The sequence below is a fragment of the Xyrauchen texanus genome, chromosome 38, assembly GCF_025860055.1.
Source record: "Xyrauchen texanus isolate HMW12.3.18 chromosome 38, RBS_HiC_50CHRs, whole genome shotgun sequence".
Classification (NCBI taxonomy): domain Eukaryota; kingdom Metazoa; phylum Chordata; class Actinopteri; order Cypriniformes; family Catostomidae; genus Xyrauchen; species Xyrauchen texanus.
The window spans coordinates 21,964,103-21,975,538 of record NC_068313.1 but is presented as its reverse complement, the minus strand read 5'-3'; positions in this window follow the sequence as shown (position 1 = coordinate 21,975,538).

Sequence of the window (11,436 nt, the reverse complement as noted above, 5' to 3'; positions counted from 1 at the left end):
TTCTGAGTTGTGCTGGGGCTTGGACGCTAACGGATTGTGGCACAACCACAACAATGAGACCAGGTCAACGGACTGAAATAACTTTACATTCCAGTACTGTTTACAGTAAACACTGGGAGCCGTGTGATTTATTGCCGCACACAGTGGACATGTGCTCAATTCAACTCATCAGTTTAACATAACAGGCCAATGTGTGAACATAATACACATGAGCCAAAGAGGAAGGTTCCATGCTGTGGAACAGGTTCTTTGTTAATCTTTCAGAGCTGTCCTCAAGATATCTTGACCAGTGACAGATCTAAAAATCTGTTGCTAGGATTAACTTCAAATAGCCTCTTCAGAATTTTCATGATTAGCCCCACAATGCTTTACTAGTATTTTAATCAACCTGGTATTTTAATCTTGTTTTCCAGTTAAAATATCAGAAAATCCCTAAAACAAGATACAATTACTTAGATAAGACATTAAAGAAATAGTTTACCCAAAAATGAAAATTCTCTCATGATTTACTCACCCTCATGCCATCCCAGATGTGTGACTTTCTTTCTTCTGCATAACACAAATTAAGATTTTTAGAAGAATATCTCAGCTCTGTAGGTCCATACAATGCAAGTGAATGGGTGCCAAAACTTGTAAGCTCCAAAAATCAAATAAGTCAGCATAAAAGTAATCCATGTGACTCCAGTGGTTAAATCCATGACTTCAGAAGCGTTATGAAAGGTGTAGGTGAGAAACAGATCATTTTCGCATTCTTCCTCTTGTGTTTTTGTGATTCCCATTCTTTATGCATATTGTGCCCTACTGGGCAGGGAGAAGAATTTCAAGCAAAAAAAGGACCTAAATATTGATCTTTTTCTCACCCACACATATTATATTGCTTCAGAAAATATGGATTAAAACACTGGAGTCGTATGGGTTACTTTTATGATGCCTTTATATGCTTTTTGGAGCGTCACATTTTTGGCACTCATTCACTTGCCCTATGGACCTACAGAGCTAAAATATTCTTCTAAAAATCTTTGTTTGTGTTCTGCAGAAGAAAGTCATACACATGATGATGGCATGAGAGGATTTTCATTTTAGGGTGAAATATCGGATATTTTTATCCTTAAAGTATATTTTTCTTACCCCCATTGGTATTTGATCTTGTTTTAAGCATACATATAACGAAATTTAGTGAGGTTTATGCTTTAAAAAAACTATTTGACATTTTACAATGGGGAGTGAAAAATAAACTGCATTTAAATATATTTCCTGAAAGCAGGTTTGCTTCTCAAGTAAATATATTTTGCTTAAAGAATGTTATTTTTATTTATTTATTTGACTGGAAAACATGTATTTCCATGTTGTTTTCCAGTAGAAATATCTAAAAATCCTTAAAACAAGATACATTTACTTGAAAAGCAAAACTGAGCAAGAAATTAGGAATTGTTTTCAGAAAATATACAATGAATCTAGTTAATTCTTCTTACCTCATTGGCAATTTTTTTTCTTTAACCTAACTCAAACAACATTAAGTGAGGTTTATGCTTAAAACAGGAAGAAGAAAAACAATTGGGTAAAAGAAGTCAATTCATTTCAAGATATATTGAGGTCTGCAAAGTTTGTATCTAAAAAATGGTTTGCTTCTCAAACAAATACATCTCGATGTAAGGATGTTTAGACAACAAAAACCCTAATCAAGAAAATGCTTGTTTGCGGTAGGAAGTTTCTTTGAATTCTCTGCAAGTTCACTTTAATACCAGACTCTGAGCAGCTTTTTATTCCCCCTCCCCTTCCCACTTCCAAATATGATTTCCATCTTGCAATGATGTCAGACCATCATGTCAAGCTTGGGTTGTAATTGTCTCTCAAGATCAGCAACAGGCACAAGCAGAAACGGCACAATGCTGGACTTTTTACTGCCAGTTTGTTATTGTTTCGAATGCAGCCAGCATCTCTATTCATTCGCCCTTATCTAATCCTGAGAGAGATGGTGGTGGATTTTTAGAAGAGATCATTGTAAGCCAAGCGGAATATATCAGACATTGGATCAGTAGCACTGAGTATGACCAGTGCAAGACCTCACATGCTCAAGGTCTCTAATCTGAGAAATAATCTGAAAGTGACAACCTGTGCATGTACTGCAACAATAAAATAAGATAAGGATGTGACCAAGAGAAAACTATGACACTATTTTAACTGTTCTCATGAACACAATCATTGTGACTAATTTCTGCTAAACATGACAAATTACCTTAAGACAAATAATGGTGTCTGCTTATTACTGAAAGACAAATATCATTTTTAACACATTTAGTAATCTTGTAATTATGTTGGACACTATCCAGTGCTGTTATTTCACACAAGACACCTTTTTATCTCAGTCTCTGAAATATCATTTCCAACAACATCAATTATTTTGATATTTTATAAACTGTTAGTTGGTTAACTTCCAAAATAACCAGCCTTTTCTCATTCCGGAGAATGTGGCATGCTGGGAAACATGTAGAAAACGTATATGTGGGCAGCTGAGTTAGCCACAAATCATGAATTCTACGTCACCGCACTTTAACACACACCGGTTGAACCGCTAAAGCTTTAGCGCACACATTGGCTCCCTAACCACATTCAGCCACGATGAAATACATTCTGAACTTCTCCCATTCAGAAAAATGTCAAACCAGCCTAAAGGATGAAGTTTTCTGTCTCAGTTTAATTTAAAGAATGCCTCTGGTCTCCTCAGGAAAGATCTGACCTACGTCTGGCTTTTATCTGCAAGATAGCTGTTGACAAACCCCTGATCCTTCTAAAAAACAAAACTCAAAGCAACTTAATTCACCACGTGTCAGCTGTGGCTTTCCTGAAAACAAGTCTGCATGGCCATTACATCAGAGTTTCCATGGGAGCACTATAAGTCCAAATACGTCAAAAAGAATAACCGGCAACTGATGATGTCATCGTCGCTTCAAAGTCAATTTAATTAAGCATGGTGCCAAGTATGAGAGAGGGAGAATTTTTTAAGCAGACGAGAGAAAAATAAAACTGATTTAAGCTTATTTTTTTATATTCTTGGCACTATCTGAATTGAGGAGAGGCTGCTTCTGGCAAGCTGAGCTCAGATATGAGTTATGGCTGAAATGTGATTAAACTGTATCTGAACCAGAGGAGGTTTATTTAAGGCTCGCACAAACCATTTATACTTTCACATCGGATCCAAAATTAACTTTTTACCACACCAACCCAATGGTGGGTGAGTTGAGAAAATTCACTGGACATAAATATTTCCTAAGAACCATGAAACTGTATTTTGCATTGCTTTTTAATAATAATAATAATAATAATAATAATAATAATAATAATAATAATAATAATAATAATAATAATATATATATATATATTTTCATTTTCATTTGCCTCATGAAAATGTGATTATCTACCAATTTTTTTCTTGCATTTAAAACAAACAGCGCAGGTAATTTTGTCACTTGCGGTATCATCGGTGAAACTGCATCAGTCACAAAAAATTTGAAAACACAGTGATTTTATTCTTATAAATAAACGTGTTTACGTGACTTAATGCAAGTAATATTTTACATATGTGATGCCACATGGAGATCTGGAAAACAATATACATTTTAGAAACATTTCTAACAGGTGTGAAAAGGTTGTGCCACAATCCGTTAGCGTCCAAGCCCTGGCACAACTCAGAACACCCCTGTACCTCATTATCTGAGTAAACAGTGGAAATTTTCAATTTGTGACAGACGTTTTTTGTTCTGTTTTATTTGAATCGCTTATGCCATGATTTACAAAAGCAAGAGTAAATGTATCATTCTTGTAATGCTTTTTGCAGTGCCTAAAAAGTTAGTGGCCAACTGGAGAGTAACATTTTTATTTACTTGCCCAGGGTGATCTCATTAGTATTTGTAAATATTCAGAAATATAATTTACGTAAATATGCATTTTTGTACATTTGGATAGACACTGAAACATACAACATAAATGTCTTGACACTATCTAAAATGTTTATTATTTTACACATTTACAGCTTTAGAGTACATATCTTTACAAATCTTTTATGGATCCTGCTTATACGCATTGGTGAGAGTGACAAGTATGTAGTGGTTGCTGTGAAGTCATAACATACATAACGTTTACATGCGCTGTTTAAATCAAGCTACAGCGGGTTTTTGCGTAGTTGAGCTATAGAGTCTTCATCTGTCCATCTAAGAATACATGATGACACAATGCGTAATGTAATATTTAAAGGAAAGATGATAAATGCTGTAGGTATGAGATTTAAGATTAATTATTGTTTTAGTCAAACTTTTAAAGTGCATGTAACCACACTGACTACTGTTGGAATCATGTCAAGACCTTAATATTTACTGGTAAGGCAGTGTCCTTGGAGCACTCCAGCTGAAAAAAATATCCTATTGCTTGGAGAGAGAGATTGGAAGGAGGGTTAAAGGGTGAAAGAACAGAGGTGTGGAGGAGGGGGACACATTATCCAAACCCCAGCCAACCTCCTGAGATGACTGGCTCCGGATAATTACAGCCCAGCTCCCCTTGTGCTTCAACGGCCTGGATGGGCTGACTGAACCATACTTCACTGCTCAGTGGGCTCCATTGCAGCTCACACACTCAAATAGGCTTGTTTTTTATCAATCAAACCACACACACATACAAATACTGTACATAAATGTATAAGCATGCCTGTAGGAATCACGTGAGATTATAACTAACCACATCAGTACTCACCACAACACAATGACCCCCTGATTCAGTTAAGCTTACTTAAACACCACCATCAACACTGTACTTAATCTTCACTGCAAAAGTGGTTTAGTGGTCTACTGGGAAATCTTTTGCGCTGGAGAAAGTGGTCCTTACTCATCTCATCTATGAAATGAGCTGCTTCGGTAAACAGAAACTATTGCTACAACAAGTGCAGTAGTATGACGCCTTACAATCACAAATGTGTTTAGTTTGAGGTTTGGTCATATTCTTTTCCCTAGAATATCCTTTCCAAATTAAATATACTGTTAAGTATTTCTGGGCAGCACATTGCTCAACATTCAAATAGAACAATAGGGAAATTGACAGTACCCACTGAAAACATGCTGGAAATTGAGTCATATCATTTGGATTACATTAAGGACTGAAAGAAAGCTGTCCAAGCTCAGCAGGACACACAAACTACAGTGGGGCCCAAAAATCTAGACCACATTGAAGATATGGGATTTCATTTAAACCTTGAAATTAACGAAGTTTTACGATAAAAAAAAAAAATGAAATACCTTTTGTGGCGGCGGGGGCATGGTCGCGCGTTCTTCTGGAGAGAAAGTGGTAAGGGTGCACACCTGAGCACTTAATGTCTAACACCTGTTTCTGATTGTAGTAAGCACTGGGGAGAATGATAACAAGGGACCTCACCAGCTATGAGGGGAGAGAGAGCTACCAGATAGAAAAGACTGTGTTAAATTGTGACCCTATTCTCATGAGTGTTGTGCTGAAAAGACACTTTTTAGTTGTTTAATTGAAGTTCTACCTTTGAATTTAAATCCCAAGTTTCCTGTTTCCTCCTTTCCCACCCTACGAACCTCTTACACTGGTGCTGAAACCCATGATTTTGGAGGAAATACGCCGGCATGGAGTCCTCGTAGTTGGCGGAAGTCACCAAGTCCCTCACCACTATGCATCATGAGCAACATCAGGCCCTGCTTGAGCTACGCCTGCACCATGATTCTTAAGCTTGTGCACAAGGATGCTCGATATTGTGATAAATGGCTCAAACCCCTGTTGTTTGCAGTTCAAGAGGTCCCACAAGCATCAACAGGGTTTTCCCCATTCGAGCTGCGATATGGGTTGTGGCAGCTGGCATGCTCAACGTCATATGGAAGCTTGAGAGGAGGGACCTTCAGACAGTAAAAACGAAATTCAATACGTTCTTGACCTTAGAGCAAAACTCCACACTTTGTGTCAACTAATATAAGAGAATTAGCTCCAAGCTCCAAGAATGTCAAAGCCGACTGTATAACAGGGTTACTCAGCTATGGGAATTTGCAGCGGGAGATAAAGTTCTCGTATTACTCCCCACATCAAGCTCCAAATTACTCGCCAAGTGGCAAGGACCCTTTGACGTCACACAACGAGTGGGAGATCTCGATTATGAGGTAAAACAAACAGATAGAGGTGACACATGTCAGATATATCACCTCAACCTCCTGAAATTATGGAGGGAGGCGGTACCTGTGATGTTGGCAACAGTAGTTCCGGAGAGGTTGGAGCTCAGACTGGAGGTGAACATAAAAGCCAATCATGTCACCCCGGTAACTTGTGGAGACCACTCCTCACAGGATCAAGTCACAGAGGTAGCCAAGTAGCAGAAAGAATTTGCAGACGTGTTTTCTCCTCTGCATCACCATATCGAGACTGCGCCTGGTGTAGTGGTACGTAGCCGTCCCTACCGACTGCCCAAGCACAAAAACTAAATTAGATGCAATGCTCGATATGGGATTAATAGAAGAATCCCACAGTGATTGGTCCAGCCTGGTTGTTCTAGTCCCTAAGGGAGACGGGTCAGTACAGCTCTGTGTGGATTATGGGAAAGTCAATGCGGTGTCTAAATTTTATGCATACTTAATGCCTCGTATAAATTGCTCAGTCGGTTGGGCACATGCCAGGGATGAGGGGAGAGAGAGCTACCAAACAGAAAAGGCTGTGTTAAATTGTGACCCTGATTTAATAAGTTTTGTGCTGACAAGCCAATTTTAGATCATTAATTAAAGTTCTACCTTTGAGTTGAAATCCCAAGTTTCCCGTTTCCTCCCTTCCTACACTACGAACCTCTTACACCTGTAAATAAGAATAAGAATATGTGAAGTTATGACATAGAATTCTGTATATAAGCAATGCTAAAGATTAAGCAATATTTACAAGTCAATAATCAAATGGAAGCAAATTTTTAACAGTGACCATGTTGACTCTTTTGTACAAAAGGTCAGATTTTCTTGCTTCCACTGAAGCTCACAAGATACTCTTTGGAACTTTCAAAAATCGTGCTGAGATAACTCGTGGATTCGCAACACATTCTCATGATGACTCATAATGACTTGTTCATTATGGTGAAATTTCGGTACAACTTTTAGACAAAACAACAAAACAAAACAATCAAGAAACAGATTTTCAAATTGATACAATACAGACATCAAATTTTAGCTAGCCTTCTATCCAACACTTTATTTTAAAATAGGAAACATCAGTGAACAAATATAATTACTCATTCCTTATTTATTTATGCAATAGAAATGACTTTATATGTCAATAACCTCTAATACACTTCCCTCATCCCATTCTAATCCTGGATGTTTTCTTTCATCTGTGGTACACAAAAATGATTATTAGAAACATGGTTAGGTTTAGGTTTGGGTTAGAGGTTACACTTTATAGTCAGGTTTAGGTAAGGGTTTAACTGTCTAAATCTTCATATAATTTGTTTGTTGTTTTGTTTATTTCTCTCTATTGGAGTGAAAGTCATACGTTTTTGTATGACCCAAAGATTTCCTATGATTTTGTCACCTCGTAATATTATTACGACTTCTCATGAGAATGCGTTGTTTAGGCAAATTTTTCAATGAACATTTCCCTTCATTTGTAATGTTGTTGATAACTGTAAATGTAATAAATAGATACTGTATTAGAAAAGAACATCAAATATAAGCAGTTTCACTAGTAGTCTTAGACTTTTGGATCCCAATGTTTTTTGTACCAATGCACTAGAAACAAAAAATAGTAAATGAAAGAACTTGCCTATAGAGATGCAGTCCCTTCCTGAGAAGCAGGAACTTTCAGTCTATAGCCCATGCCAAGACTAATACTTTATCACTGATAGGTTTTCTAGGAAGCAAGAGTGATGTAATAGAGGCAACTCGAGCCAAAACACATTTCTGTCATATCCATCTATTGTTTCTGCAATCTGCTCTGCTGTACCAAAACCCAGCTCAACCCCCCCCAGGCTCCTCTGCCCTGCAGAAGCCTCGTACAGAATGACATCATTCCTTTCCCTTTAAATTTAGAGCATGAGGCAACATATTCTTTAACACATGAACACACATACACAGTAATGCACTTGGATAATCATCATGGGTATTAGTGTCACCATGCAGAGAGTAATGAATTTACGTACTGCTGCTCCTCAAGAGTGATTTTGACTGTGTAATGATAGGCTTCTTTGACCTGGTGCTGGAGGGCCTAATGAGCGTTTCATGAGCCGTGCTGAGAATGGCCATTTTGGTTTCTCACTTGAGAGAAGAAAAACTAATTCTTTCTAATAGTGGTTGATGTCAGCATATATAATAGCTGTCCAAAATAGAAGGAAAAATGATTTGAGAGTTTTTACTCTTTGATTAATTAATTATTAAATCAATCTTTCTATTTTCTATTTACTTTCTATTTCCCAATCTTATTCTTCAGAGAAAGTTACATATCTGTCCTATGCAATAGATAGTTTCCTAGAAGAAAAGGTTCTTATTGTATTGCTACTTTCATCAACCTCAAAGTATTCATATTGTTAGAAATAACACTATAACATATTAGGAGGACAGCCGTACAGAATCATCAGACTGATCTCATGGGAAATGTTTTAAAATCGGTCGATGCTTTCAGAATTTCCGAACTGCCTCCAGTGGCCGAAGCTGAAGGAACTAAAGTTGAATGCATGCGCACGTTTGTGCACAAGTATGGCGCAAGCACAACATTATCTGAATTATACATTTGAGTAGTAATTACAGGGTTCCCACTCTTTTCAAGGCACAATTTCCAACAAGTGTAATATTTAAGCAAAAACACACGCGTCTATTTAAATTGCGCTTTTATTTTGGCACTTCAGTGTGTTTTTGATATTAGTTTCTCACCTCCAGATAAGTAGTTTGCTACATGGACCAGTGTGATTATTAATCCCTACAATTTAAATGTGATTTAATGAAATACATAGTCTGTATGTGCTGTGCACTTCAGAGTTCTCTGCTCTATGTCAACTCACACAAACACAAGAGCGCACGTGATGATCATGATGAGGTGTTTTCAGTGTATGAGCGGCCGGCTTCTCATATTCATTTTGAAGCATGTATCACTTGTGGATATTTATTAAATTAAATCACAGCCTTTTGCAGTTTAATTATCACACTAAGGCATATCACAATTTAAATTTGATTACTTGTGCAGTCAAACATTCATTTCCATCTAAATATGTCATATCCCATGACATTCTGCGTTTTGTAGCTAATGCCATTTGTGAATATGTTTAAAAAAAACAAACAGTGGTCCGAACATCATCGTTGTCTAAAATGTTCAGCTCAAATGTTTTTATGGTTGACACAACAGCAATGTTGAAATGAAAAAAGCATATTTTGTACTATATCAGTACTTAAACTTTTTTGTCAGAGCAAAGCAGAGATGACAGCAGACTTTTCTATGACTGGAAAATTCCAGGTTTTAAACCCTAAGTTCCAAACCCTAAACTTTATATATCTGAGACAAAAAAAAGTGTTTTTCTTTCACTTCTTTTGCAAATGTAGTATCTCGATTGGCAGAAATCAACAGGGATGTGACTTCAAAGACACAGAATTTAACACATCAGACCATATTTGGATGCAAAAATAAAATTCAGAACTAACAATAGTGTTGAAATTATTGGATAGTATAATGATGCTGTGTGGTTTGGATGTTATATAACACCCTGAGTGGTTTAAAATGGTCGTTAATACACCGTAAATTACACCATGCATCAGAGGGTTAATTAATACACTGATACCATGTACCAATATTATACAAATTTCAGTTAGACATATAACTCTCCCTGAAGATTTCCTAAATTTGAATTTGCTGCTGCTTTGATTCTTTAACACTAGTCTCCAACGCTGCTTAACGGAATAGTTAAGCAAAAAATTAAGAATTAAATAATTTCAAAATTATTTATTTAATATTTTTTGGTCTAACTATTCTTTTCATTTCAAGCAGTGCTTGACAAACAGCCATAGCCAAACAAAGGCTTGTGTGAGAGCGAGAGAATGCAAGTCTCTGTAAAATCTTTCATTTGGTGTGAGCTTTTCACCATGACGAAGGAGAGGCCGTTTACGGGCTAGAGCACAGAGGCCCCTCCAGGTGAATTAAACTAGGTGTCTGTATGTGTGTGTGCTTGAGTATGTGTAACATTCATAGTTATTTGAACACAAACAGACCTTAAAATGAACACATAGTGAGGTATGACATGCTATTAACATGAACTCTTTGCACACAAACCAGCCTTTGACAGAATGGAAATACATCAACATATTCCACATTGAGCCTTTGAACTCAGAATGAGAGTGTTTCTGATTTGTGCATTAACAGGCTTTGCCATTGCATACATGCATGTGCTCACCTGCGAGGGGGATCAGAGCCAAATGTATGTCATAGCTCATGCACCTGTGTATGTGTGGCCGAGCAACAGTAACAGCATCTGCCTCTTGCAAGAGTTTGCACTTTTTGGTTCATTGGCAGCAGCACACCCTAGAAAAAATACAGCAAGATAATATGATACTGCCAGTCACACAGGTAAAAGTGAAAGAAAATGTGGACTAAATGTAAAAACTATTGTATATTTACATTGCATAGCAACAGGAACTAACAACCAACCACATTTGGGTATTTGACACATAACATGCATTGACCTTGATTTTTATTAAAGGAATAGTTCACCCAAAATGTTAAATGCTGTCATCATTTACTCACCCTTATGCCATCCCTTTCTTTAATCTGCTGAACACAAATGCATATTTTTAGAAGAATATCTCAGCTCTGTAGGTCCATAGAATGCAAGTGAATTGGTGCTAAAATGTGAAAGCTCCAAAAATCAAGCGGTAGCTCAGCGAGTATTGACGCTGACTACCTCCCCTGGAGTCGCAAGTTTGAATCCAGGGTGTGCTGAGTGACTCCAGCCAGGACTCCTAATCAAACATATGCTGAGAGTCTCCACAGTGTCATGCACAACGAGCCACTTGAGGAGATGTGTGAATTGACTGTCTCAGAAGTGGAGGCAACTGAGACTTGTCCTCGTCACCTAAGTTTTAAAAATCAATTAAGGCTTAATGAAATCAGACTCTAGGGGTTAAATCCATGTCATCTGAAGTGATATGATACAGTAGGTGAAGATGAAAAACACCTATCAATGTTAAAAAAGATCAATATTTAAGTTTTTTTTACTATGCATTCTCCACCCTGCTCAGTCAATCTCCACTTTAACTTCCACATTCTTCTTCTTGTGTTTTTGGTGATTCACATTCTTCATGCTTTTCACCTCCTACTGGGCAGGGAGAAGAATTTCTAGCAAAAAAGGACTTAAATATTCATATGTTTCTCACCCAAAGCTACCATATCACTTCAGAAGATATTGATTTAACCTCTTGAGTCATA